The 27,972-nt window shown below is 37.9% G+C and overlaps 1 pseudogene; it reads right to left on the bottom strand.

The window, feature by feature from the left end:
• Nucleotides 1–41: 41 nt before the first annotated feature.
• LOC120136444 lies at nt 42–26,874 on the bottom strand (annotated as a pseudogene).
• Between the last annotated feature and the right edge of the window lie 1,098 nt (nt 26,875–27,972).

Genomic DNA, 27,972 nt, shown 5'->3' with positions numbered 1-27,972 from the left:
GACGTTAGCTAGGTTTCTCATTTAAGCCATCCGAAAACGAATCAATGGCATAGACGTTTTGTCCGACCAGGAGCCCCTCCTTTTAGCGATAACACGTCGAGGACAATCCTGGATAAACCACAAATGCCTTAGTCAAGGACCAAATCAAGTCATGGCCTAGCATTTAAAAGGGGGAAAGAGCAAGGATGAACTTACAAGTTCTTCGATTCCGTCTCTAGTTCTGGTGTCTCACAATTAATGAGGATCTTGTTATCCATTTTGGACACCGAATGGTTCGAAGGCAGAGCAATCCCTCTGGGTGCTGAATGACATCTAAAATACGTTACTTTCCAAATGTAATGGGTAAAATGGTAATCTTAATGTAACCTTCTTACATGGCTTATGATTACTTGGTGAACTTCCATCCAGCCGTAGGAGTTTCTATATTGAACCGAATTCATCAGATCATGATAAATGAAACTTAATCCTCTGTAAACGAATTTCTGAAGAACTTACGACGCATATAACATAGTTGAAGGCAAGGGGAAGTCACCTTAAGATTCTCATAACACTCCTCTAGACTATCATTATATAGTATATGATCAAAGATGCCAGATAGGGGTGCTTAACAAGTTGAACAGCTCGAACTCAACTCGGTAACTCGAACTCTTAATAAGCTGAGTCAAGCAAAGTCTAACTCGTCTCGATAAATTCTCGAGCAACTCGTTAATTTTTTAAAATATATTTTTATTAATTACTTTAAAATTATTTCATTCAAAAAAATAAATCTAAATAATAATTACTAATTTATTAATAAATAATAAAAAATAATAAGTTAACTATTATTTTTTAATAAATAATAAAATATTATTAATTAATAATATTATTTTAATATAAACAAAACAAAACAAACCCAACCCTAATATCCTGAAATAGTATTAGTAAATTTTATTTCTAGTTAAAAAATAAAGGTAAATTTTTTAGTGAGCTTAACGAAAAACAAGTCGATGAATGAGTCGAACTTAACGAAAAACAAGTCGAGGAACGAGTCGAGCTTAACGAGCAACGAATCGAGCAACAAATTTTTTTAAGAGCACAAGTCGAGCACAATTTTAACGAGCTTAACGAGCAATGAGTCAAATCGAGCAACAATTTTTTTTAACAAGCACGAGTCGAGCATTTTCCAAGTAGCTATTGACTCACTCGATAAGCCCCCTAATGCACGATTTCCCTTGCTCAATTTCTGCTTCTGCATATCGGAGCCGCTTTAGGATTTGCTCCTCTGTCTCAGTCCCCCTATTTACAGCATTCTAATTATAACAAGACTATGACAGCAACACGGTGATAAATATCATATGGATGTTACTGACTCACCTTGCACGGAGTCGCTCTTCACGCTCTCTCATTGAAGATGGGCAGATAAAAATGAAAATGGCATCAAGAGAATTTGCTCTCACAGACCTTGCTCCTTGAACATCGATGTCAAGAATGCACCTCTATAATGAAATTTAAAAAGATTTAAGATAAAACGCATTCAATTGAGGAGAAAGGTAATATTATCTAAAGGTCCAAAATTCAATACTGAAGTCTGAACCATATTTCAGTCCTACCTACATGATATCATCTAAAGACCATCAAGTTGCCTGAAGTATATACAAGTGGTATACCTTTGCTAAAGTATGCAAGGAGATCATTAGTATATCATTAATTGTTAAAAAGGGTTGGCTGATGTGAATATAATTGCATAAGATCTTATATGTTAAAGTGTTCCCATAAGAAAGCAAGCTATCTTTGTGAACTGATTCAATTATATTCGGATGTTAAACCACTGGGTTTTCCATTTAGTACCATGACTACTATTAATATGTAAAGTTTACCTTCCCAGAGGCTGCTACTGCCTCAACAGCTTCTGTAAAGTCAAAAAGGGTGTGCCACTGATTTCAACAATTCGGTGCCCAATTTCATTGAAAATAGAAATAGAATTAATTACATTTTAGTCTCTATACACTTTAGGGTATTTACAAGATTAGTCCTTAAACTTCAACTATAAATATCCTAATCTATTTAGCTTCATAATCATTCCAAAATCATTTCTTCTTCCCAATACTAAAGAGTTTAGAGAGTTTTCTTGTGAGTTGTGAATATTTTGTAAACACCTGTAAATTTTCTCTCTTTAGTAAAAGATCTGCAGCAGTCCGGAGACGTAGGCATAATTGGATGAACTCCGTTATCAATTTCGGGTATTATTTTTCCGCTTTTATTTCGTATTCTCACTAATCTTGTTATAGGGAAATTACTCGTTTATTTTCCAACAACTAGTATCAGAGGTTTTGGTGATGATTTTTTTTTTTAATTTTTCTGCAAGGTTACTATTTATGTGAATAGTAAATTTTGTGAATAGTAAAATTTGGTCGGCGATACGAATTTATCGACGGAGGTGTTCTAATACACGGTGGTTCGTGGGAATTGTAAAAAACGATCCAAAAGAAGCCAGATTCGAGTGGGAGCGATGGCTTTGAGAAACGAAGTGGATGAGCTCAAAAAGGAGCTGCTCATATGCAAGGGAGAAATGAGTGAATGGGGTACGCTCAACATCTTCTTGGAAGGACTTAGACCAGGGGCGATGTTCGGGGAGAGCAAGGAGATGACAGAGACTTTCGGAGGCCATAGTTGTAGCCGGAAAGCTGACTGAGCTTGCAAGAGACAAGCCAAGTAGCGATGTGTCGTCCAGGCCCATGCCCAGGGATAGTGTCAACAGTGGGGGAGACCGGGAAAAGGTGCAGAAGGGAGATGGTAAAGAAAGCTCTTTGAATGACCAAGGTGAGCCATCGATTGTTCGTAGCCAAGGAAAGCCATCATAAAAGAATGACAATGCTAAGTCCGGTGTAAAGAAGAAAGGGAGCAAGGAAAAATTAAAGTTCTACTTCTGTGATGGTCTTCATTTGATTAGAGAATGTCTTGAGAAGCGTCGTCTTACAGCCATCATGAAGAGGATGGAAGAAGGAGAAGTAGCGGGAATTGACGAGGTCGTAAGTGTTAAAGCTACCGAGTCAGGAAAAAGACTTGGCCCGATTGATGGGATCAATATGGCAAAGCAAGGATCGAGACGAGGCAAGACTGTTGATGATGAAGCGGCCAAACCCAGAGGAAAACCCGATGTGATTGCAAGTGTCCAAGCAATTAAGACTAGGGAAATACTTGGTGAGGCTACGTGTTCCAAAATAGCCGAGTAAAGGAGCAAGAGTAGTGCGACTACAAGTTCTCATGTAGTCAACTCAGGATCAAAACATGACGAGACTGCGGATGTCAAAGCAGTCGAGCACAAGAAAAGACCCGATGCGATAGTAAGAGATAAAGCCGTCAACCCGAGGGTGCAAAGTGAGCAAGTCTGCTCACAGTATGCCAGGATGGAGGTGTGGTCCAAGTTGAGGCATCTCAAGCATAAAGGGACACTTAAGGAGTATGTGAGTCGATTCAGAAAACTCATGCTCAAAGTCCCGGGTTTGACTGAAGAAGATGGATTATTCACCTCCATGTTTGGATTGAAGCCATGGGCGAATAGAGTATTGGAGAAGGGAAGTCAAGGAGTTGTGTAAAGCTTTGACAACCGCCGAGTCCATCAAAGAATATGGAGTCAAGAAGAACAAGACTTCCAAAGCAAAGCCGAAAGCCGAGGGTAGCGACAAGAGATTCCGTGATGAAGGCAAGTCAGAGGATGAGCAATGTTGTTCCTCCAATGGTAGAGAAAATCCACTCAATGATGAACCAGATGGTGAGTCTGGGTAAGATGTGTGCAGTCTTGGCATAAGTTTGAGTGTCAAAGATGCTAAGTCGAGGGTAAGAGTCGAGCAAACGAGGGGGCACATACTTAAGATGCCAGAAGTGTTGCAAAACTACCCGAGGGGAGCCAAGTCATCCAAGGTGATGGATGAGCCCAAGATCAAGTTGTCCAGAGAATAGGACAAACCTAGGATCGAAGAGGCATTGAGAGTTGGCTCAATAAGGTTCATTTCTACCAAGGCAAGTAGAAGCCAAGTGCAAGAAGAGTTGTTCGTATCCAAGGCGTTTGTTGAGCATGTTCGTGTAGAGAACATGGCTTCAGAGACCATCTTAAGAGAAAGGTTGAAGCAGGGGCTTGCTGAGGATGTTCAAGTGAGGAACAATCCTTCAAAGACTAGTGGACAAGAGTCGAAGAGAGCCAAGATGTTGAGGGACAAAGAAACCACGAAGAAACTGCCCAATAACAAGTGGGTTTACAGGACGGTGACTACGGACAAACTGAAGTTGTATTCAGCTTCAGTTGGCATGATAGAGTAACGAGACCAGAAATGTTGTTGCATCGATCGAGGTGTGAAGACAGATTAAAATCAGTCTTCAAGTGGGAGATAATTGTAAAGTCAAAAAGGGTATGCCACTAATTTCAACAAAGGGGCATCGAATTTGGTGCCCAATTTTGTTGAAAATAGAAATAGGGTTAATTATATTTTAGTCTCTATACACTTTAGGGTATTTACAAGATTAGTCCTTAAGCTTCAACTATAAATATCCTAATCCATTTAGCTTCATAATCATTCCAAAATCATTTCTTCCTCCAAATACTAAAGAGTTTAGAGAGTTTTCTTGTGAGTTGTAAGTATTTTGTAAACAACTATAACTTTTCTCTCTTTAGTAAAAGATCTGCAGCAGTCCGGAGACGAAGGCATAATTGGCTGAACTCCGTTATCAATTTCAGGTATTATTTTTCCGCTTTTATTTCGTATTCTCACTAATCTAGTTATAGGAAAATTACTCGTTTATTTCCCAACAGCTTCAATACTAGTTCCATATAGATTCCCATGTACAAAAGCAAACTCGAGAAATTTCTCATCTTTTATATCGTTCTCCATTACACTTCGATCAGTGAAATGGTAGTGAACTCCATTGTACTCACTGTCCCATGGTGCACGGGTTATGTGGCTGACAGAGAACCCAAGCATAGATAGGAATTCCTTCATAAGCATGTTTATCAATGTCCCCTTACCAACTCCAGAAGGACCACTGATAACAAGTGGCTTCTCAGCGTCGCCTCTCATACCCTTACTCTAGGAAACAACTTCAGTTCCCAAAACTTTTTCCTGTTCCTTAAACATACTTGGTCTCCACGTACCAATATTTGAACAGATCAAGCACTTTCAAACAATAAAATATTAAGAAAGTTTTTAATCAAATCAGAAGCATGAGGTTATTGAATGTACAAATGCAACGAGAACGATTTATTCTAATTCTAGGGTATGTCAAGCTCATCGTATTCATATATTAACCCTTAAAAGATCTTAAGTTTTCAGAATACCACCTCAAGAAACCACACGCAGTCAACTAGGATTGAATCCCTAATAATAATCATTATTTGATCTTCATTCAAAATAACGGTTGAATGGCCTTTGCATGGCATTGGTTTTGTTCCCAGAACTGTGGGAATCACCCTGAAAATAATACCAGAAACAAATAACTCATAACTCTAAACTGAAACCCGAAAGAAAAAGAAACTGTATAAGCTTGTTCTAGCCAAAAGCTAACCATTTGCCTGTCGATTTGTCATAAATTTGAACCCCAATATATGATGTAGAATCATTGTTTGCCCCACCAAACACGTACTGCAAAGAGATACAAACAAAAATCCTCAGACAAAAAAGATGGTTGAACGTATTAACTAAAAGATAACAAGTACCAACCGGTGACAAAGAGAAGCACTTTATAGGGGGAAAACAAACAAACTAAGCATTAAATTATCATACTGTTATATCACCAATGCAGGCAGAGGTCTCAAAGCCTTTGGATTTGAAACTGTCGTAACCGTCTTTCGGTTGAGCTCGAAATTGGGCTTCAACTTGAATGAAAATGTATTGGAGTCGTCACCGATAATTTATTTTAAAACAAATGGGTTGATCGGATACCCTATTTCTTACCTGATATGCGTCTTACCAAAGATGTGTCGGATTTGGGAGTCGGTTACAGTTAAGGAAGGATTAGCACCATTGAACTGTCATTTCGGTTCTATGTAATTTCCAGTTGTTTTTAATTAAGAAAATTGAAAGTTTAAATTAAAAGGTAAAATAACGATCCAAATTACTTACCTTAAATTGACTTATGAAAATACCCTTAAAATATCAAAATAAGATGTTAGATGAATAAAATAACTAAAAAGTCTATGATAATAATAAGGATGAAGTAAAAAAATAAAAACAAATACAAAGAATGATAATAGTTATAACAAAAATAAATAAAACAAAAATTAAAAATATGTAAAAATTTTAAATAAAAAAAAAGGTAAAAAGGCTATCCCGTCATCTTATTGGCAGTGAGAGGGTAATTTGTTTTAGAAGACAAAATGCCCCCTTTTATATATATATATATATATATATATAACATGTTGTTGAATAAATTAACAATAATAATAAAAATAATAGATATATATATAAAATAAAAAATATATATATTATTAATAAACGTATAAACATATAAATAAAAATAAAATACAAATAAGAAAGAATAGATAATACAAATAAATAATAAAATCCAAGCAAAAAAATAAAAAAAAGAACACATATGTGTATATACAGTAAATAAAATAGAAAAATAAATTATATAAGAATATGTACATATATATATATATAAATAATAGTAATAAATAATAAGTATATATATATATATATAGTAATGTTTTAAAAAAAGAATATATATATATACCTCACATCAAAGTATTATTAAAATAATATATATATATATGTGTATATAATAATAACATTTAAACAACTCCCTCCCATTGTTTCACCGAAAGTGGGGGAGGAAAAAAATTAGTGGATGGAGACAAATGTGGGGGCTAGGTAGGTGTGTGTAGGTAGTATAATAATAAAATAATGTATATATATATATATATAATAATAAAGATTAAAGATAAAAGATCTAAAAAATAAAAAAAATATATAATATAATAATAATGAATAAAAATGAAAATAATAAATATATAGAAAATAAATAAAAATATAATTAAATATATACATAAAATATAAAAGAAATAATAAAAATAAAAATAAATAAATATATACACATGTATATATAGTAAAATAAAATAATCAAAATTGTAATAGTATTAAAAACGCAATATATATATATATATATAATAAAAATATAGTTAAGTATATATAATGAGGGTTAGATTGACATAAAAACGAAATTTAGTGGCCAAATTTAAAGATAACCGAGGGAATTAAAACCTATTTGGGGCTAAAATGAAGTAATTAAAACAAGGGAGGACTAAACCTGGATTTACCCTTTTATACACAAAACGCGCGGATCCTATATGGAAGGGTCGGGTTGCACGCATGTTATAAATGATCCATGGATCATGTATTTAAGCCAACAATTTTTTTTAAAACACATTAGCCTCATTTTTGTAACCAAAAGCCCCCTCATTTCATCGTTCTCTACCCAGTTCATGTGTTCTTGATGAACATATGAATGCCACCGCCAAATCCAGATTTCGATCGCCGTTGTTGGCGTCGATCGTCGCTCTCCAGCGACAAAATATAAAAAGTTTCTGTTTTTTGAAAGCCCTTCGTATACTCGTTCCAAAAATCTAAATAGTTTTTTTAGATCAAGCCTCGAGGAGATTAGATCTACGAACTAAGGTTCGAAAAATCCCCCTCCTCTGTCATTTGCTTCTTGTTTCGAATCAACCAAAAATGGAGTATGAACGACACACATGCAAGATAAAGAACGGAACATAAGCAAGGTAAGCTTTTTACCTATTATTTCACTGCAAATCGAGTTACAAAAGACTCTGAATTTGTATCGTATTTTTCTGGTATTTTGCGTGTAATCCTCTTGAATCTTGTCTGTAAACGTTACATTTATTTATAGGAAAATAAAACACTATTTTTAGTTTACTAATTGAACTAAAAGTCTAAGGTTTGTTTCTTGTTGACATTGGTGCCGAGAAATCCGGAGGAGAACACGGTTGTGGGGCTGGAACGGCGCTGGGATAAACTGATGGAAGGAGAGCGGCGTACTAGGGTTTCCTGGAAACCCTGATCTTAGAATAAGTCTTGGGCCGCTTGGGTTTTGGTTGTTGGGCCTTGTCCCTAATTTGTTGCTATTGGACCAGAAATGATGTGTCTACAGGTGCCCCTCTTTGCTTGTTTTCGTGTAACAAAAATAGAGTAAAGATTAAAAGACACGAATTTTGTCCATATCGAATGCACTCTGTTGTAGAGTTCAAATCTGATGTTAAGGTTGGTTTGTCAATTTGATCTGAAATATGAAATGACTCCCTCATCGTGAGGTCGAGTTGAACTGGAAACTTCTGAGCACGATATCCTTCGTCGTGAAGTTGAAATTGAACTTAAAGCTTTTGGCAAGTGACTCATGAATCGCCTTCTAGCTCAAGATACTTTGTTGTGAAGGTGAAACTTGACCTAAAGACTTTGGTGTTGCTGTGTCACAGATGACTCCTTTGTCGTGAAGTTGGATCAATTTGTTTGTGAAGTTGGAATCATATATGGCCCCTGCGTCGTGAAGTTGAGCCTGAGAATTGGATATCCTTCGTCGTGAAGTTAAAATCCAATGTAAGTTGCGCTGTTTCGAGGCCAATATCATTCGCTGTGAAGTTGAGATTGACCCTAAAACTGCAAAGTTTATTGACAGACAATCCTTCTTTGAGTTGGATATCCTTCGTCATGAAGTTGTAATCCAATCTAAAGATGGATGCTGCTTGTGTACACGATTCCCTTCGTCGTGAAGTTGAAATCGCGGGTGGCCCCTTCGTCATAAAGTTGAGCCTGGAATTGATATCCTTCGTCGTGAAGTTGAAATCCAAGTAAGTTGTATTGTTTTGAGTCCAATATCCTCCATCGTGAAGTTGAAATTGGTTTTAAAACTGGGAAGCCCCTTCGTCGTGAAGTTGAGCCTCAAATGGCACGATATCCTCCGTCGTGGAGTTGAAATCGTGGATGTGTGGGTACGATATCCTCCGTCGTGGAGTTGAAATCGCGGATGGCCCCTTCGTTGTGAAGTTGAGCCTTGACTTGAATATCCTTCGTCGTGAAGTTGAAATCCAAGAATTGTATATTGCGGGTAGACACGATTCCCTTCGCCGTGAAGTTGAAACCGTGGATGACCCCTTTATTGTGAAGTTTGGCTTTGAGCTAGATATCCTTCGTCGTGAAGTTGAAATCTACTCTCGAAAAAATTGTGTTGTTTCGAGTCCAATATCCTTCACTGCGAAGTTGAAATTGGCTCTAGATAAAACCTGCAAAGATATGCATATATGCAATGTTACGGATGTAATGCTTATAGGTATGCCTACAATGCATATGCAACATATGTTATTCTGGGCTCTGGAGAGAAATCTCGATCTCAGGTGGCCTTTCATTGTTGACTCTTGATTTTGGAATCTTGAAGTTTTTGATCCCTGACCTTAAATTCTTCAAATGTTCAAATCTGATGTGCACATTCTATTTGTTTCTTGATTTGGAAAATGCTTCTCGACAATTTCAAGTATGTGCCTGAGCCTTAATCGGCTTCCGGGTACCTGTACTTTTCAATGAATCTTTGTACAGTAATATGCGATTATCTTTTGCCGAAGTAAACAAATCATTAGGTTTAAATTCAATCCAAGATGCTCAAAAATGAATTGATTTAGAGAAAAATATTGTCTTTATTTATAAGGAAAAAAAAGAACAAATAGTACATGAAAAATACTTTGGAGAATGAATGCATGGTGAAATATGAAATGAATGTCTTTAGATCTCGATAATGTGGGCACTTCTGAGATGAAAAGCTGTAAGGTGGTCTTGAATGCAACCCTTGCCAATAGATATTCAAAAAATGCGACAACATTCAGGAGAGTGCAACAGTTCTCCGACTCGTTGAGTCTTGTAGAAGATTCTAATGCCGAGATGTTTCCATTGTATGGATTTCTTGAGTCAATATCCAAATTGCCCTTTTGGGTTTTCAACTTGGACTCATCCTTGGTCGCAAGACGCCCTTTGCGGGTTTTCATCTTGAACCCACCTTATTTTTCTTTTTCTTTTTCTTTTGTTCTTTTTTCTCTTTTTTTCTCTTTTTTCCTTTTTTCAATTTAGGCAGCCCTTTCGAGTTTTCACCCTAAACGTTTTTTTTCCTTTTTCTTTCTTCGACTTAAGACGCCCTTTCGGGTTTTCATCCTAAGCGAAGTACTTTTTGACTGCATTCGAGTTGATGGGATGTGGCAGTTCAGGTCTGTCCATTTCCTTCAGGACAAGGGCTCCTTCGGAGAATACATTTTTCACGACATAAGGTCCTTCCCAATTTGGTGTCCATTTTCCACGGGAATCTTTCTGGACTGGCCAAATTCTTTTTAACACCAGATCTCCTTCGCAGAATATTCTCGGGCGTACCTTTTTGTCATGTGCTCGGATCATCCGTTTCTGATAGATTTGACCATGATGAATGGCTTTCAATCTCTTTTCATCTATCAGATTAAGTTGATCATATCTGGACTGTATCCATTATGCATCATCCAGTTTGACTTATGTCAAGACCCGAAGTGACGGAATCTCCACTTCGATGGGTAGCGCTGCTTCCATTCCATAAGCTAGTGAAAATGGAGTTGCCCTAGTCGAGGTTTGTACTGAGGTTCGATAAGCGAACAAAGCAAAAGGCAATTTTTCATGTCAGTCTTTGTAAGTTTCAGTCATTTTCTCCACTATCTTCTTAATGTTTTTGTTTGCTGCTTCTACTGCTCCGTTCATCTTTGGTCTGTAAACAGTGGAATTATGATGTTTTATGTTGAACTGTTCACAAGCAGCATTCATCATCTTGTTGTTTAAGTTTGTAACATTATCGGTAATGATCATTTCATGTAGATCATACCGACATATAATCTCTTTCTTCAGAAACTTGCAAATAGTAGACTGAGTGACACTGGCATATGATGCAGCCTCTACCCATTTCGTGAAGTAATCAATTGCCACGAGAATGAAACGGTGACCATTCGAAGCCTTTGGATAGATTTGCCCGATAACATCCATGCCCCACGCAGAGAAAGACCAGGGCGATGTCATTACATGAAGTGGATGAGGTGGAACATTGATTTTATCTCCGTAAATCTGACATTTATGACATCTTCTAGCATAGTTAATGCAATCACTTTCCAGTGTGGACAAAAAATATTCGTATCTCATTATTTGTCTTGACATCATATGTCCATTTGCATGTGCTCCACAAACTCCATCATGTACTTCTTCCACTATCATTTTTGCCTCTTCAGCATCGACGCACCTTAACAGGACTTGATTATGGCATTTCTTGTACAAAACCTCCCCGTCAAGGACGTATCCAGCTGTCATCCTTCTAATGGTTCTCTTATCAGTTTTGTTGGCTTCTTCTGGATAACTCCGATGCTTGATATACTGCAGAATATCGTAGTACCAAGGCTTAGTGTCTTTAACTTCTTCAATTTGGTAACAATGAGTCGGGTACTCATATGACTGCATGTCAATTGGCATCATTTCAGACTCCCCTCCAGCCTTGAATACGGCTGCCAAGGTAGCTAAAGCATCAACCATTTGATTTTCTTCTCTAGGCACGTAGTGGAAGGTGACTTCATCGAATTCTTTGAGCAGATCCAATATTAGTCACCGGTATTCAATCAGCTTTGTATCCTTGGTTTCCCATTCTCCGCGGAGCTGATAGATTACTAATGCTGAATCTCCGTATATCCGCAAGGCCTTTATGCTTTGCCCCAGTGCAGCTCGGATTCCCAAGACACAGGCTTCATACTCTACCATGTTATTGGTGCAATCGAAGTTCAGTCTGCTGGTAAATGGGTAGTGATTCCCTTCCAAAGAGAACCGGATTGCCCCGATGCCATGTCCTAATGCATTTGATGCACCATCGAAATGCATTCTCCAGGAACTGTTCGTTGAAGTACTTGCTTCTTCTAAGGATATAACCATCAAGTCTTCATCTGGAAAATCAAAGTCCAAGGGCTCGTAATTCTCATCGGTTCTACTAGCCAAGAACTCCGATATGGCACATTCTTTGATTGTTTTTTGGCTCACATACTTGATGTCAAATTCAGACAAGAGCATCTGCCATCGGGCTAACCTTCCAGATAGAGCAGGTACACTCATCATGTACTTCAGGGGATCTAACTTGGAAATCAGCCAAGTAGTGTGGTACAACATGTATTATCGGAGTCTTTTTGTGGCCCAGACTAAATCACAACAAACCTTCTCAATAGGAGGATATCTAACCTCGCAATCGGTGAACTTCTTGCTTAAATAGTAGATGGCTCTTTCCTTCTTCCCGGATTCATCATGTTGACCCAGGACACACCCCATGGAGTTCTCGAATATGGAGAGATACAAGAACATGGGTTTGCCCAAGATAGGGGACATCAGGACAGGAGAGTGAGACAAATACTATTTTACTTTCTCGAATGCAATCTGACAGTTTTCATCCCATGTTCCTGGATTGTTCTTTCAGAGAAGACGGAAGATTGGGTCACATTTGTCAGTTAATTGAGATATGAACCGTGCTATGTAGTTCAATCTGCCCAGAAAACCTCTGACCTCTTTTTGTGTTCGTGGTGGAGGTAGACTCTGAATAACGTTACCTTTATCAGGATCGATCTAGATGCCTTTTCTGCTGACCACGAAGCCTAATAGTTTCCCGGATATTACCCTGAATGTGCACTTGCTAGGGTTCAATCTCAGTTGGAACTTCCTCAATCTCTGTAAGAGCTTCCTTAGATTCTCGACATGTTCATTCTCGATTTGTGCCTTGACAATCATGTCGTCGACATAAACTTCTATCTCTTTGTGCATTATGTCATGGAACAGGGTCACCATAGCTCTTTGATATGTTGCCCCAGCATTCCTCAGTCCGAAGGGCATTACCTTGTAGCAGAAGGTTTCTCACATTGTGACTAACGTTATTTTCTCCATGTCTTCAGGATGCATCTTGATTTGGTTATATCCAAAAAAACCATCCATGAACGAAAAGAAAGTGTTCCCGGCTGTATTGTCTACCAATGTGTCAATGTGAGGCAGAGGAAAATTATCTTTAGGGCTCGCCTTGTTAAGGTCCCGGTAATTGACGTACATGCGAACCTTTCCGTCTTTCTTTGGAACTGGCACTATATTGGCCACCCACTCTGGATACTTAGCCACTTGAAGAAAACCGGCATCAAATTGCTTCTTGACTTCTTCTTTGATCTTAAGGAATATTTATGGTTGCATCCTTCTTAGTTTCTATTGCACGGGTTTATATTCTGGCTTAATTGGCAGTTTATGAACTACCATATATGTGTCTAGCCCCGGTATGTCTTGATAGGACCAAGCGAACGCATCTTTGTACTCCTGAAATAAGACTATCAGGTTTTGTCTTGCTTCAGCCGATAGAGTTGTGCCGATTTTAACCTCTATTCTGTCATCTTCAGTGCCTAGATTCAAGATTTCGATTGCCTCTTCATGTGGTAGTATTTGCTTTTCTTTTCTTTCTACCATTCTCAACAATTTGGTAGGCAAGTTGCACTCCTCTTCATTGTCGCACTCGTCGAATTCCCCAAGACAGATGGCTTATTCAAAATCCACCTCCATATCAGAACCATCGGTGCCTACATCATCGTCGTCTAGGGACCTGAAGCAAGAGAGAAACGTGTATGTGTGAGAGGAAAATATCCCACATGGAACAGTCAAGAATCAAATTCAAAAGAAAAATGGAAATGAAGTGCTAAAATGAAGAAAATAGACAATAAATTCAAAAAGAAATGAAAGAAAATTTGTTTGCCATGGACATAGAAAAAAAATGCATCTTTTATTGAACTTAAATAGAAATGTTTATTCACCCTTACAAAAGATCACCTATTGCTCCGGGTATAGGCAAATAGGGATAGTTCGAATATTACTCTGAAAGACTCTTGTAAACCACAGGTAGTTCTTCCACCGACCAACTGTTAGGCACGAACCCAGGTGGCAGTGGGCATATCTAGGATCTTTCTCCATTGTCAACATCTTCTGTGGTCACGAAATTGATTTCAGATCTTCCAGAGCCGTTTATAACTCGAATATGGTGGTTTCAAACAAATAACCACCTGACTTGAATGTTTTGTAAAGAGGCGGGAATATTATAGGCTTCTATTGGAGTTCATTTCTAGTCAACCTTGCTAATCTCCTCTCATGGTTCTTTTGGACCTCTTTCCTCTTTTCCTGATAACTGGGCTAAAAACCGAGCCCAAACTGATCTAACTTTGAAATGGGAATGATTGGATTTATCCCCTTGTAACTGCTTCCCAAACCCCTTTTCGATCCTGGTACCTCAGCCCAGGGTTTGCTTGATCTCTATCTTTGTGCACTTGGAGAGTCGGGGTTTAGGAATCATTCTTCCTTCTGCCACGAATGTGACATTTACGAATTCTAAGGAGTGGAATGAGCACTCCACCGATTCTTCATCTACTTCGATGTATGGGGCCTTCGTGGTCACACTTGCCACGATATCTTTCTCAGTATTGATAATTGCTAAGGCCCCGTCGATAACAAATTTAACTTTTTGGTGCAGCGTGGAGGGTACTGCACCTGCTTGATGAATCCATGGCCTTCCCAAAAGACAACTGTAGGACGGCATGATATCCATCACAAGGAACTCAACCTCATAGGTGGCTGGTCTGATGGTCTACGATACCTCGATCTTACCAATTACCTTTCTTTTGGTCCCGTTAAATCCTCGGACCACGTTCTGACAGGCTCTCATATGAGAGGTATCTATTGGCAGCCTCTTCAATGTCACTAAAGGCATCACGTTCAGGGCCGAGCCATTGTCAATCAATACACTCGGTAAAGCGTGCCCCTTGCAATAAGTAGTGATATGCAGTGCCTTTGTTCGGTCTCTTCCCCCGGATAGAATCTCATCATCTGAAAATGAGATGAGATTATCAGCTTGTATCACAACCGTCTTTTGGTTGGGCCCCGGGATTGGGCTTCGACTTAAAAAATGTGGATTGGAGTCGCCACCGATCATTTATTTAAGAATAAATAGGTTGATCAGATACTTTATTTCTTACCTGATCTGCATCTTTCCAAAGATGTGTCGGGTTCGGGAGTCGGTTACAGTCAAGGAAGGATTAGCACCCTTGAACTGCCCTTTCGGTACTACGTAATTTCCAGTTGTCTTTGATTAAGAAAATTATAAGTTTAAATTAAAAGATAAAATAATGATCCAAAATTACTTACCTTTGACGGATTTACAAATATACCCTTTAAAAGTCAAAATATGGGTTAGAAGAGATGAATAAATGATAAATAAAGTAAAACAAATAAAATAAGGAGATTAAGAAAGAAATAAAGTAAATATAAAATGAATAGAATATATAAAATAAAAAATATAATAACACTAATATATACATAGCAAACAACTAAATAAAAATAAAATGATAATGCAAATAAATAAATAAAACAAGTAAAAGAATATAAAAACATAAAATATAGGATAAAGATAAAAAGAAAATAGATAAATAAATGAGTAAAATATATAAAAAAGTAAAAGCATATATATATAAGTAAAATAATAAAAAAAAGAAAATCAAAAGTAATAGACGTATTTATACATGTAAAATAGGAAATATATATATATATATAATAACACTAAAAAAACATATATACATATATAATAAAATTAATAGAAAGTAACATGCATATATAACAAGAATAATAAAGTAGGAAAAAATGATTTAGGGGGGTGAATTAAATATTTAAAACAATGAACACGCCTCGGGGGTAGATCTAGGTTCGAAACTTCGAAACCCCACCCCTTTTTGGTTATATGCGCAACCCACGTTTTGGGTTATTCGAACCAAATCTCAAGAAAAATAACGTGCACATGCGAGAAATGAACGAACCAATGTAAAAAAGATGCTACCTTTTATTTCCTTTTTGAATCGTTTACAATAGCTTTGCCCTTGTATTTTCCGTGCTATCCTCTGTGTTTTGTGTGTAAATCGTGTGTCACAATAGTGAGTTACAATGACTATTTATAATGCTTGTGAATCATATCTTTAAGAGTTTAAATCATAGTAGAACTCTATCCTATGTTTAGGAGTTTGAATCCTAAAATTCTATCCTATTTTTAGGAGTTTGAATCCTAGTAGGACGAAAAGATGTGTTGACAACTGCCCCTCTTTTCCCATAGTCGTATAACGGGGATAGGGCAAAGATTAAAAGACACACTTTTCATTCAGTGGAGTTGAAAATTGACTCTGATATTTCAATAACTCCCTATCGAATTGAGTTACAGATGACTCCTCCATCGTGAAGTCAAGTTCATCTTGAAATGATATGAAATTGAAGCCGTAATTTGGAATTTGAATCAGCACGTGGCTTCCCGTTGCCCTCCGGTCTTCTTCTCGGTTTAAAGACCTTGGATCGGAATCGAACTCAGAAATCTTCATTGACAGATAGTTTTTTCTTGACTTAAGCTATGCTTCTTGAAAATGGTTGCTTGTCACTAAGGCAAGGCTAACCCAGATCCTCTTCTCAACTTGAAAACCTCGACTGCAACCAGAAAGTAGTGCGATTGATGTGTCATCGAGCTGAATGGAATCGAACTCAATAATTTTGATGGCAGATAACCATTCTAGCCTTGAGTTATACTGTAAATGATGTGCCTTGGAGTTGAGCGTAGTCGAACTCGAAGGTCTTTGTTGACAGATAATCCTTCTTTGAGTTGGATATCCTTCGTCGTGAAGTTGAAATCCAATCTAAAGATGGATGATTCTTGTGTGCACGATTCCCTTCGTCGTGAAGTTGAAACCGCGGGTGGCCCCTTCGTCGTGAAGTTGAGCCTGGAATTGGATATCCTTCGTTGTGAAGTTGAAATCCAAGTAAGTAGGATTGTTTCGAGTCCAATATCCTCCGTCGTGAAGTTGAAATTGGCTCTGGAATCGGGAAATTATTTGTTGACAACCAGCCGTCCCATCGTTGTGAAGTTGAACTTGTGTTGTCTCGAGTCCAATATCTTTTGTTGTGAAGTTGAAATTGGCTCCGAAATTGGGAAATTGTTTGTTGACAACCAACGGTCCCTTCGTTTTGAAGTTGAACTTGCATCGTCTCGAGTCCAATATCCTTCGCTGTGAAGTTGAAATTGGCTCTGAAATTGGGAAGTTGTTTGTTGACAACCAGCGGTCCCTTCGTCGTGAAGTTGAACTTGCGTTGTCTGGAGTCCAATATCATTCGTTATGAAGTTGAAATTGACTCTGAAATTGAGAAGTTGTTTATTAACAACCAGCGGTCCCTTCGTCGTGAAGTTGAACTTGCGTTGTCTGGAGTCCAATATCCTTCGCTGTGAAGTTGAAATTGGCTCCGAAATTGGGAATTTGTTTGTTGACAACCAGCGGTCCCTTCGTCGTGAAGTTGAACTTGCGTTGTCTGGAGTCCAATATCTTTCGTTGTGAAGTTGAAATTGGCTCTGAAATTGAGAAGTTGTTTGTTGACAACCAGCGGTCCCTTCGTCGTGAAGTTGAACTTGCGTTGTCTGGAGTCCAATATCCTTCGCTGTGAAGTTGAAATTGGCTCCGAAATTAGGAAATTATTTGTTGACAACCAGCGGTCCCTTCGTCGTGAAGTTGAACTTGCGTTGTCTGGAGTCCAATATCTTTCGCTGTGAAGTTGAAATTTGCTCTGAAATTGGGAAGTTGTTTGTTGACAACCAGCGGTCCCTTCGTCGTGAAGTTGAACTTGCGTTGTCTCGAGTCCAATATCCTTCGCTGTGAAGTTGAAATTGGCTCTGAAATTGAGAAGTTGTTTGTTGACAGTCAGCTGCCCCTTCGCTGTGAAGTTGAGCTTGTGCTGTCTTGAGTCCAATATCCTTCGTTGTGAAGTTGAAATTGGCTCTGAAATTGGGAAATTGTTTATTGACAACCAGCGGTCCCTTCGTCGTGAAGTTGAACTTGTGTTGTCTGGAGAGAAACTGTCTCAAGGGAGACAAAATTTGTTTCAAGGAAGACTGTCTCAAGGGAGACGAAATTTGTTTCAAAGAAAAACTATCTCAAGCGAGATAAAATCTTGTTTTAAATGAGACTGTCTCAAGCGAGACAAAATTTATATTGGAAATGTCGAATCTGAAGATGAATGTCGATCTTTCAATCTGTCGAGTTGGTTGAAGTGTAGCTTCTTGCTGTTGAGTTAAGTAACCAACATCAATCTTTAAAGGTGTTTTTGAATCGAGTATCTTTCGTCTTGAAGTCGAAACTTGACTCTAAAAGCTGTAAAAAATTATGTATGTAGGAAAAAAATGATAGATATGATGCTCTTAAATGTATGCATAAGATGCATGTAACATGAATTGGTTCTGTTTTATCTTCTGAAAAAGGTCTGAAAATTCGTATTAGGATGTTAAACCCCCAAACCCAATATCCAAAAATGCCCCAATATTTGATGTTGAATCTTCATAGATGCCCCAAATGTTCCTCATTTCTTGCTTCAGCATTGATTCTGAGCATGAGTTTTGTGTCTAAGAGTCACATGTCATTTACCAAGATCCATTCTAGAGAGACTGTCTTGTTTGAAAAAAATGTTTTTTCCTTTATTTTCAAAGTTCTGAAAATATCAAAAGTTTTGAAAATATTGTCCCTTTCACGGTTTTACAATTGAGACGAATCATAAAACTAGAGTTAATTGGATATCAAAGAATTAATTACAATGTTAATCCTTCAATAAATTATAGCTATTTGACACGTGCCAAGATCAAAGCTATCTTTGGGAAATGGTTAAGTACGGAAAGGATAAAAAAAATCTCAGGTTATTATGTTTGGTCAAAGGTTTGGCATTTGATGCTCAAAGGTTTGGCATTTGATGCTCATAGGTTTGGCATTTGATGCTCAACGGTTTGATGGGGTAGCTTGCATGCTCCTCTACTGGAAGTGTTCTCTGACTCCCAACCTTCGTGGTCATACTCGGGTTGTGTGATGCCGTATCAAGGAATTTGTGTGATCGCCTCAGTTGCACAATTTTTATATTCGAGCCGCCATTTCAGGTTTTCAACTCGAACCCTCCTTTAGTTTCAAGACGTTATTCAGGATTTACGTCTTGAACCCCCCTTTGTTATTTTTCTCTACCATGCATTAATTACATTGTTTTTTGCAAACAAAGATTAATCATGATGGGCGGGATGAAATCTGAAGATAATCTCTTATGTTTAGAAATCCATGTATGATTAGAAGGGACTTTTAAGGCACGTAATGTAGGTCAGGGTTCATGGTTATAAAAGAAAATGATAAATAGGCCCAAACAAGTGTTTCAGGGTGTTGAACCAAGGATTAATTCATTCTGATGCCTTCAATCATATCCTGCTCAAAATGTCTCTCTCTTGATGCTCTATGATCTTCGAGTGAAGTGATTCAGTGATTCGAGAATGATTGTGCTTGATCAATCTCATAGTTTGAAGCTTGATGTGCCATTTTAAACAAGTGTTTCAGGGTGTTGAACCAAGGATCAATTCATTATGATGTCTTCAATCCTACTCAAAATGGTTCTCTCTCTTGATGCTCTATGATCTTCGAGTGAAGTGATTCAGTGATTCGGGAATGATTGTGCTTGATCAATCTCATAGTTTGAAGCTTGATGTGTCATTTTTTTAGGGAATCTTTGCATGTGTTTTTTGTCCCTTTTTCTTTTTTATTTTTGTTCTTGTTTCTCTTTTTTCTTTGTTTTTTTTTCTTTTTTCTTTTTTGTTCTTGATTGGATCTTCGCACTTGCCATTTGGTCCACCTTTTGGTATCTCATCTAAATCAATGTCTTCGCTCATGTGAGCATATTTCTTCCACCTTGCCCCCCAGTGTGGATGGTGAATCAGAAGAAAAATACTACAGGCTCAAAAGGGGACACAAGGGATATATTTTTTCTCCTGTTGTGAAGGGATAAAGAAAGAAAGCCGTTCATCATTTTATACATGTAAATCTTCACAGAAGAGGTATCCCCAGGGGGATAGATTTTCAAGATTAATTCTATTCACATGAAAACAGTGTAATTAATGCATGATAGAATTATTTCGAATGAATTTTTCTTCATTGTTTTCCAGATGTCTCAATGTTCAGGCTCCCTGCGAGATACCCCAAGTTGGTTCTTTAGAAGAATGCTCATGTTAAAATGAACAACTCAATGCCTTGGGTTTTAATGGTAAGAAAGGTTATTTTTGAGTCTAAAAAAGACAGTGGTGTGATCTTATTGACTCAAAGAAAGGTGTGGGTGTATCAAAAAGATAAAGGTAATGTTCAAGAATTTCAAAGGGAGGTAATGTCAAAATTTGGTCTTTTTGGTAATGACCATGAGTTATTTTGGGTAAAGAATCAAGGTATTTTGTTTTGGGGTTTGAGACAGGATAAGAAAAATCTAACCTTGCCATATGTCAAAAATCTATAATTCTTGAAGAATTAAAAGAATCCTTAATTCATTTAATATTCGAAGAACTAAAGATTAGAATTTGTTCAATTGCTTCACCTTAGAAAGTAGCATAAATTCAATCCTTTAAAATATTAAGCAAACGACGAAAGATTAGAGACGTGTTTAAACAAAACAATCCTCTAAGTGCAAATGGTATCTTGCGCTTCAGCGCCTTATAGTTCTTAGAGGAATGTTTGGGGCTTCTTATGTGGTAACACCTAACAGCTTCAACATCGTAGTCCTTAGGATATGGGGATTCTTTTATTAGATCATCCTGGCCGGCTTTGTCCTACCATCAGCTGATCAGGCTCTTTAATGTTACAATCTTGCTTCCATGTGGTTAAATCTACTTCATCGAGTCCTTCATGACTTAATTTCATGTTTGTGAAAATGCTTGAAAATGTAGATGAAGATGCAAAAAGGCAAAAATGCAAAATGCAAGAATGCATGAAATGTTCAAGGTATTGATCCAGAAAAAGTGTCTATTATTATAAATAATCTTTACTTAGACAAAAATGTTTTATCTTGTAAGAGACATAAAAACGATCAAAGGTACATTCAGACTAAATCCTCTAGACCCAGAACAGCTTCTAGTAGATTGACAAGTCTTCTGTCTTCATCTGTCACTGGTTGTATGCCTTGTCGAACCATTCCAGCTTCCCTTGCCATGCCGTGTAGATGACGAGCTGCCTTCTGTACTTGATCCAGGAAGTCTCGGATGACTGCGTCTCTGGGCTTCACCCTTTGTTGTTCTTGCTCCCAACGGAAACGCCACTGTAAACCTCTGTCGAAGAGCACTATCTGAAGCTCGCTCACTTTCTTCTTGAACCTATCTATAATAGCTTCTAACTCAGCTATTGTTTTGTCATTTCTCTCATGTTGTTTCTCCAGATTAGCCATCTGGATTCTCAAGCATTGGTTTTGATGCTGACTGTCTACTAAGCGCCTCTGGGCAGTCTTCATCTGTTCCTTCCAAGCTCTCTCATCAGGCCCTTCGAACTTTCTTTTCAGGCTATGAGCTTCATCTTTCCAGTATTCAGAAGCCACTTTCAACTTGGAGTTATCCTTGACTATATCTTGATACCCATTTCTCAAGTCTTCGAGCTCAAAACAGACTTTTTTATGTTCTTTTTCAAGTTTATCTGCTCGATCTTTCTGAGAGTCGACATCTAGCTTCCACTGATAGCGCTCAGCTTCAAGTTCCTTTACCCTCTGCTTCAGCTCGTTATTCACAGCTTCAAACTCTATCTTGGCTATCTCAAGTTCAAAAAAAAAAATGGGCCTGAGATATTCTTCCAGGGTTCAGGTGTCCTCACAGTCTGGCACCAGGATATTGTCATTTTTTCTCAATCTTCGCCACTCCACATAGTCCGAAGTAAGCATGTTTCTGGCAGCTACAACATCCATCCGGAATACTTTCTTTCATGAATCGACTGCTTCCTTGATCATCTTCTTATAGTTGTCACCGTGATACTAAAACTCTGATTTAGCTAGTCCGTATATTGCTGGGACAAATTGACGTGCCCCATAATGTCTAAGTGCTAACAATGGAGCATACCCAACTGCATCCCAAAGTTCAGGTAAGGTCATAGTGTCAGAGTCCCCACATTGGAAAAGAACGTCACTGAGGAACAACCAGGGGGCTCTTCAAGTAATATCTCAGTCTTGATAGATGAGTGAAGACTTTCATCCACTTCTCTTTTGAAGTTCCTTCATGCCATTTCATGGTGATGAACTCTCTCAAAGGTGAATACGTAGTACTAAATCAGCGGTAGGCAACCCAATTAGTCTTCCAGAAGTGGTTGTGAATCCAGACTTGAAGGAGCTGAACACATCTAATGAATCTACCTTTTTTAGCTCTTCAGCAATGGTTGAGAGACCGAAAGGTCTCAGCTAAGATGGTTGGTGCTGGGTTGACTCGTTTCGGAAGTTGCTCAAACAGTTCCACCACGGCTGCGTCAATGCATCCCAAAATCTTCGGAAAGATGATCAAGCCATATAGACCTAGTGCAAAAAAGGTCTATAGTCTTCCATTCATCAAGGTGGTCATTCATTAGTTTCCTTATGTGGATCCACTGAATTCCTTGCACGTTACCTTTGTTTCAGAGTCGGTCAGTCACCCACTTTTCATCAACTCCTACAATCTTAGCCAGTCTGTTCTTGAAAGGCTGACTCTTGATGTGTTTGATATAGGCTCGCTCCAGTTTAATGCTTTCACAGTGCAATAGTGTAGTATACTCCTCGATGGTAGGTACCATGTCCTCTTGGCTAAAAGTGAAGCAATTGTATCCCGGGTTCCAGAATTGAACCAAGGCTCTGATTAAGGGCTCACCGGTCTTAACATGAAGCAAAAGTGCAATGTCACCATACCGTTGACTGAACTTCTATTTTCGATCATTCTTCCAACTGTCCCAGATGTCTCAAAGTTCTTGCACATTGTTCTGTTTTAGGCTGATAGAGGCATAACTAACAAGCTATGACACATAACTTCCTTGAAGACTGCCTCCCTTTTATTTCTGAGTCTTCTCGGACCATAGTCGTACCTCGGGGTTTTTAATCTCCTGTATTACAATACCTTTATCCATTAATTCAGATTATTTTGTGTAACAAACACATTTTTAGGGATCAATGGCCTCTTGTTATGATGCAAATGATGAAAAAATAAAAGAGGAAAAAATAAAAAAAATTTAGTGAGGTAAATTAAAATAATAAAATGAAAAATCCTACCCGACATGATATTTACCCGAACATGCTTAGTATTCCTACTCGGATATGATCTCTATCCCGCATGCTAATTTCAAACAAATCCTAACCGCATATTTGTCTAGTTCACATGCTTTGAACAGAAAGTAAAGCATGAAATAATTCTGGCATCCTAGGATTTGAAATGAGGTTTTGGGGTAGGCTCTAATTCTTCAAAGTCTCCCGGTTTAGGTGCTAAAAAAAGGTACCCGAGTTCTCCTTGCTGGTGCCCCCTTGGGCTTGCCAGACCCTTAGTCCTAAACCCATCACAGGCTTGTGTGTGGACTAAGTTAAACTCGAGAGGACACATTCCCTTATGTCTATGCGGAAAATAAATTCACACGAAGACATAAGGTATATAAATCCCGAAGGCTACTTGCTAGGCATATGCGGTGAATAAATTCACATGAATGCGTCGCTTTCACCCCCCACTTAAAACGGGTTCGGAGCTCGGGTTTAGAGCCTTAGATGAAAAAAGACTTTAAGGGCTGAAATCATTGAGAAAACGGTTAGTACAACTATTTACTCAAAAAAATATAATCAAAAGTAAGCAATAAGGATCGAAATGTTACCTTAAAATTTAAACTTACCCTTTTCGTTAAAAAGACAACTGAAAATTACCTTAGCCTGACTCACTTGAGAGTCCCCAGCGGAGTCGCCAAGCTGTCGCAACCGTCTTTCGGTTGGGCCCCGGGATTGGGATTCGACTTAAAAAATGTGGATTGGAGTCGCCACCGATCATTTATTTAAGAATAAATAGGTTGATCGGATACTTTATTTCTTACCTGATCTGCGTCTTTCCAAAGATGTGTCGGGTTCGGGAGTCGGTTACAGTCAAGGAAGGATTAACACCCTTGAACTGCCCTTTCGGTACTACGTAATTTCCAGTTGTCTTTGATTAAGAAAATTATAAGTTTAAATTAAAAGATAAAAATAATGATCCAAAATTACTTACCTTTGACAGATTTACAAATATACCCTTTAAAAGTAAAATATGGGTTAGAAGAGATGAATAAATGATAAATAAAGTAAAACAAATAAAATAAGGAGATTAAGAAAGAAATAAAGTAAATATAAAATGAATAGAATATATAAAATAAAAAATACAATAACACTAATATATACATAGCAAACAACTAAATAAAAAATAAAATGATAATGCAAATAAATAAATAAAACAAGTAAAAGAATATAAAAACATAAAATATAGGATAAAGATAAAAAGAAAATAGATAAATAAATGAGTAAAATATAAAAAAAAGTAAAAGCATATATATATATAAGTAAAATAATAATAATAAAAAAAGAAAATCAAAAGTAATAACGTATTTATACATGTAAAATAGGAAATATATATATATATATATATATATATATATATATATATAATAACACTAAAAAAACATATACATATATAATAAAATTAATAGAAATTAACATGCATATATAACAAGAATAGTAAAGTAGGAAAAAATGATTTAGGGGGCTGAATTAAATATTTAAAAAAATGAACACGCCTCGGGGGTAGATCTAGGTTCGAAACTTCGAAACCCCACCCCTTTTTGGTTATATGCGTAACCCACGTTTTGGGTTATTCAAACCAAATCTCAAGAAAAATAACGTGCACATGCGAGAAATGAACGAACCAATGTAAAAAAGATGCTACCTTTTATTTCCTTTTCGAATCGTTTACAATAGCTTTGCCCTTGTATTTTCCGTGCTTTCCTCTGTGTTTTGTGTGTAAATCGTGTGTTACAATAGTGAGTTACAATGACTATTTATAATGCTTGTGAATCATATCTTTAAGAGTTTAAATCATAGTAGAACTCTATCCTATGTTTAGGAGTTTGAATCCTAAAATTCTATCATATTTTTAGGAGTTTGAATCCTAGTAGGACGAAAAGGTGTGTTGACAGCTTGAATATTGTTCACCAGTCGATCCATCTTGCTGACTGGTATGTCTTGTGGTACGAACGTTTGATTAAGGACTTTCAACAGTGTTTCTCGGTGTGCCTCTGAGTTTAAAAATAGTACTAGCATTGAAGTACGTGTAGGTAAGTTGTGGAGCTATTCTACAATGTTGTACTCGATGTGCTTCAAGATCTTGAGGAGCTCTTTAGCTTCTTCCTCCTTTATAGGTTCATTGACAACTAGCACATCTTCTTTAAATGGCTCAAGTGGCCTTTGCCCTACTTTGCTAACACATCCTTTGGAAGTACTCACCTGGCATTCGTACTTCCATGGCACTTTTCGATTGTCCTTGTATTGAAAAGGCCGAGGTATCGTGATCACCACCTTGGTTGGTGTTGTTACTATCATATTTGCCTTAGGGGTAATTATCAAATGAATACTCCTACCGAATATTTTATCTGATGATTCTTCGGTGGCACAAACATCTGCTTCCAAAGAATCTTGAACTTCTTCGTAAAATTTCAGCTCTTTCCAGTCCATCATGAGTTGGACTATCGATATGAATTCTGGGCACTCTTGCACATTATGCCCCTCTTCGTCGTGGTAATAACAATGGTTAGCATCTTCAATCCTTGTTGCATGTGATTGGGGTACAAGAAACCCAGCTTTTACCATTTGGCTCTATACCCAAGCCAAAGGAGCTTTAACTTTTGAAACACAGGTTTTGATTCTCTTGCCATTCTCGGTGGTGATTGCATTGATTCCTGTCTCCTGATGATTGGGCAAGGGATTTTAGGCGATGTTCGATGTTTCAGAGTTGAAATGGATCAAGTTCTTGTTCTGCATTCGTTGTACAAGCCTCTAGAATGCGAGATAATTTTCGATTGAATGCCCCTGAACACCTCCATGATATTCACAGTGGGAGTTCTCGTCAAACCATTTCGGATAGGGGGCTTTATCGGATCCATAGGATAGGTGACATTGCATGAGTGTCGAAGAGCTGCTGATATAACTCTTTATATGTCATGGGAATGGGATCGAACTGCTCCCTTTCCCTTTCTTTCCTGGGTTCTCTCTGAGATTGGTTAGAAGTACCAGATGGTACAGCAGCAGTTGCTTTTGAACTTGAGACCGTAACACCTTTGTTGGTGCTGTAGGTATTGACATTGTTGATCTCTCGCTCTTTGTTCTTCATGGGAGGCTTTCTACTAGAGTCACCTCCCTGAATCTTTCCTTGTTTTATGGCCAGTTCGACCATTTCACCAGCCATAACCAGATCTAAGAAACTTCCCGATGTGATTGCCACTAGATGCTCGAAGTAAGGTGTCTTTAGGGTCTGTACAAACAGTTTTCTAGTTTCTTTTTCATCCAAAGGTGGATGAACTTGCACAGATAAATCCTTCCATCGATGTGCTTACTATCGGAAACTTTCGCTATGCTTCTTTTCCAGGCTATGCAGCATAACTCGATCTGGTCTCATATCATTGATATGTTTGTACTACTCTAAGAAAGACTTTGCTAAGAGCTGGTTGTACCACCGGATAGCTGAACCGGATAGGCTCTCCTGTAAGTAGTGGATCAAGATTTGGTCATTTCCCCCATATCATGTCATATTCCGACAGAACATGGTGATATGGGCTGAAGGGCAGTTGTTCCCGTCGAACTTCTCGAACTCCGGGACTTTGAATTTTGGTGGAAGCACCAAATCAGGAACCAAGCTCAGCTCCATTGCATCCACTCCGTAATAGTCGTGGTCCCCTTTGACCATCTTCATCTGATCTTCCAACATTCTAATCTTCTATTCTATTTTCTTTGTCGTATCCTCCTCGTCAAAATCCGGGATAGGGCAGTCGTCTGGATGATGTCAGGGTTAGTTGCAGAAGTTTGTATATTTGCAACCGATACAACTTTCCCTTTGGTGGCAGATGAATCACCTTGCAGTTTGGGTAAGATCCCGGATGAGACAACCACTTGTGGGGTCGGTGGTATAGCTGCCCTTTTGGATGAACCTACCCCCTGGTGCATTGACCTACTGTAAACCCCGAAAACTTAGCCATGATTTGGTCTACCAAAGATTCCTGACTTTTTGTGATGGAATCCAGGGTACTCAAACTGTTTTGGGTTATCTTATCTTCAAGTTCTTTCTGCAATTTTTCCATGTTCTCCTCTATTTTCTCAATTTTGGCTTCCATTTGTTTCTTCTTTGTCCGAGTATTATGTGGAAGATGTGTGTCTTGAGCTCGTGGAGGTAAACTTGGTGTTTGCTCTTTCTCTTTCTAAGACATGTTATGTTAGTTAATACGAATGTAAAAACATGGAAAACATAAAAATAAACATGAAATATAAAATGCAAAGAATGCAATGCATGATGTATATAATTTAGAGGCATTGATCCAGAAAAGTGTCTGTTATTATAAATAATCCTCATTTAAACAAAAATGTTTTATCTTTTAAGAGACATAAAGACAATCTTAAAGGTACATCCGGACTAAATCCTCCAGACCCCGAACATCTTCTAATAGGTTGACAAGCCTTCTTCCTTCATCTGTCACTGGTTGAATGCCTTGTCGAACCACTCCAGCTTCCATTGCTAGGCTGTGTAGATGACGGGCTGCCTGTTGTACTTGATCCAGGAAATCACGGATGACTGCGTCTCTGTCCTTCACCTTTTGCTGAGCTTGCTCCCAACAAAAATGCCATTGTAAACCTCCGTCAAATGGCACCATCTAAAGCTCGCTTGCTTGCTTCTTGAACCCATCCAAAATGGCTTCTAACTCAGCTATTTTTTGTCATCTTTCTCATGTTGTTTATCCAGATCAGCCAACTGGATTCTCAAGCATTGGTTATGATGTTGACTATCTGCTAAGAGCCTCTGAGTAGTCTTTAG

The sequence above is a fragment of the Hibiscus syriacus genome, unplaced genomic scaffold (genome assembly GCF_006381635.1).
Source record: "Hibiscus syriacus cultivar Baekdansim isolate YM2019G1 unplaced genomic scaffold, ASM638163v2 tig00110630_pilon, whole genome shotgun sequence".
Lineage (NCBI taxonomy): Eukaryota > Viridiplantae > Streptophyta > Magnoliopsida > Malvales > Malvaceae > Hibiscus > Hibiscus syriacus.
The sequence above is the reverse complement of the archived record's forward strand: the minus strand, read 5'-3'. Positions and strand labels throughout refer to the sequence as shown.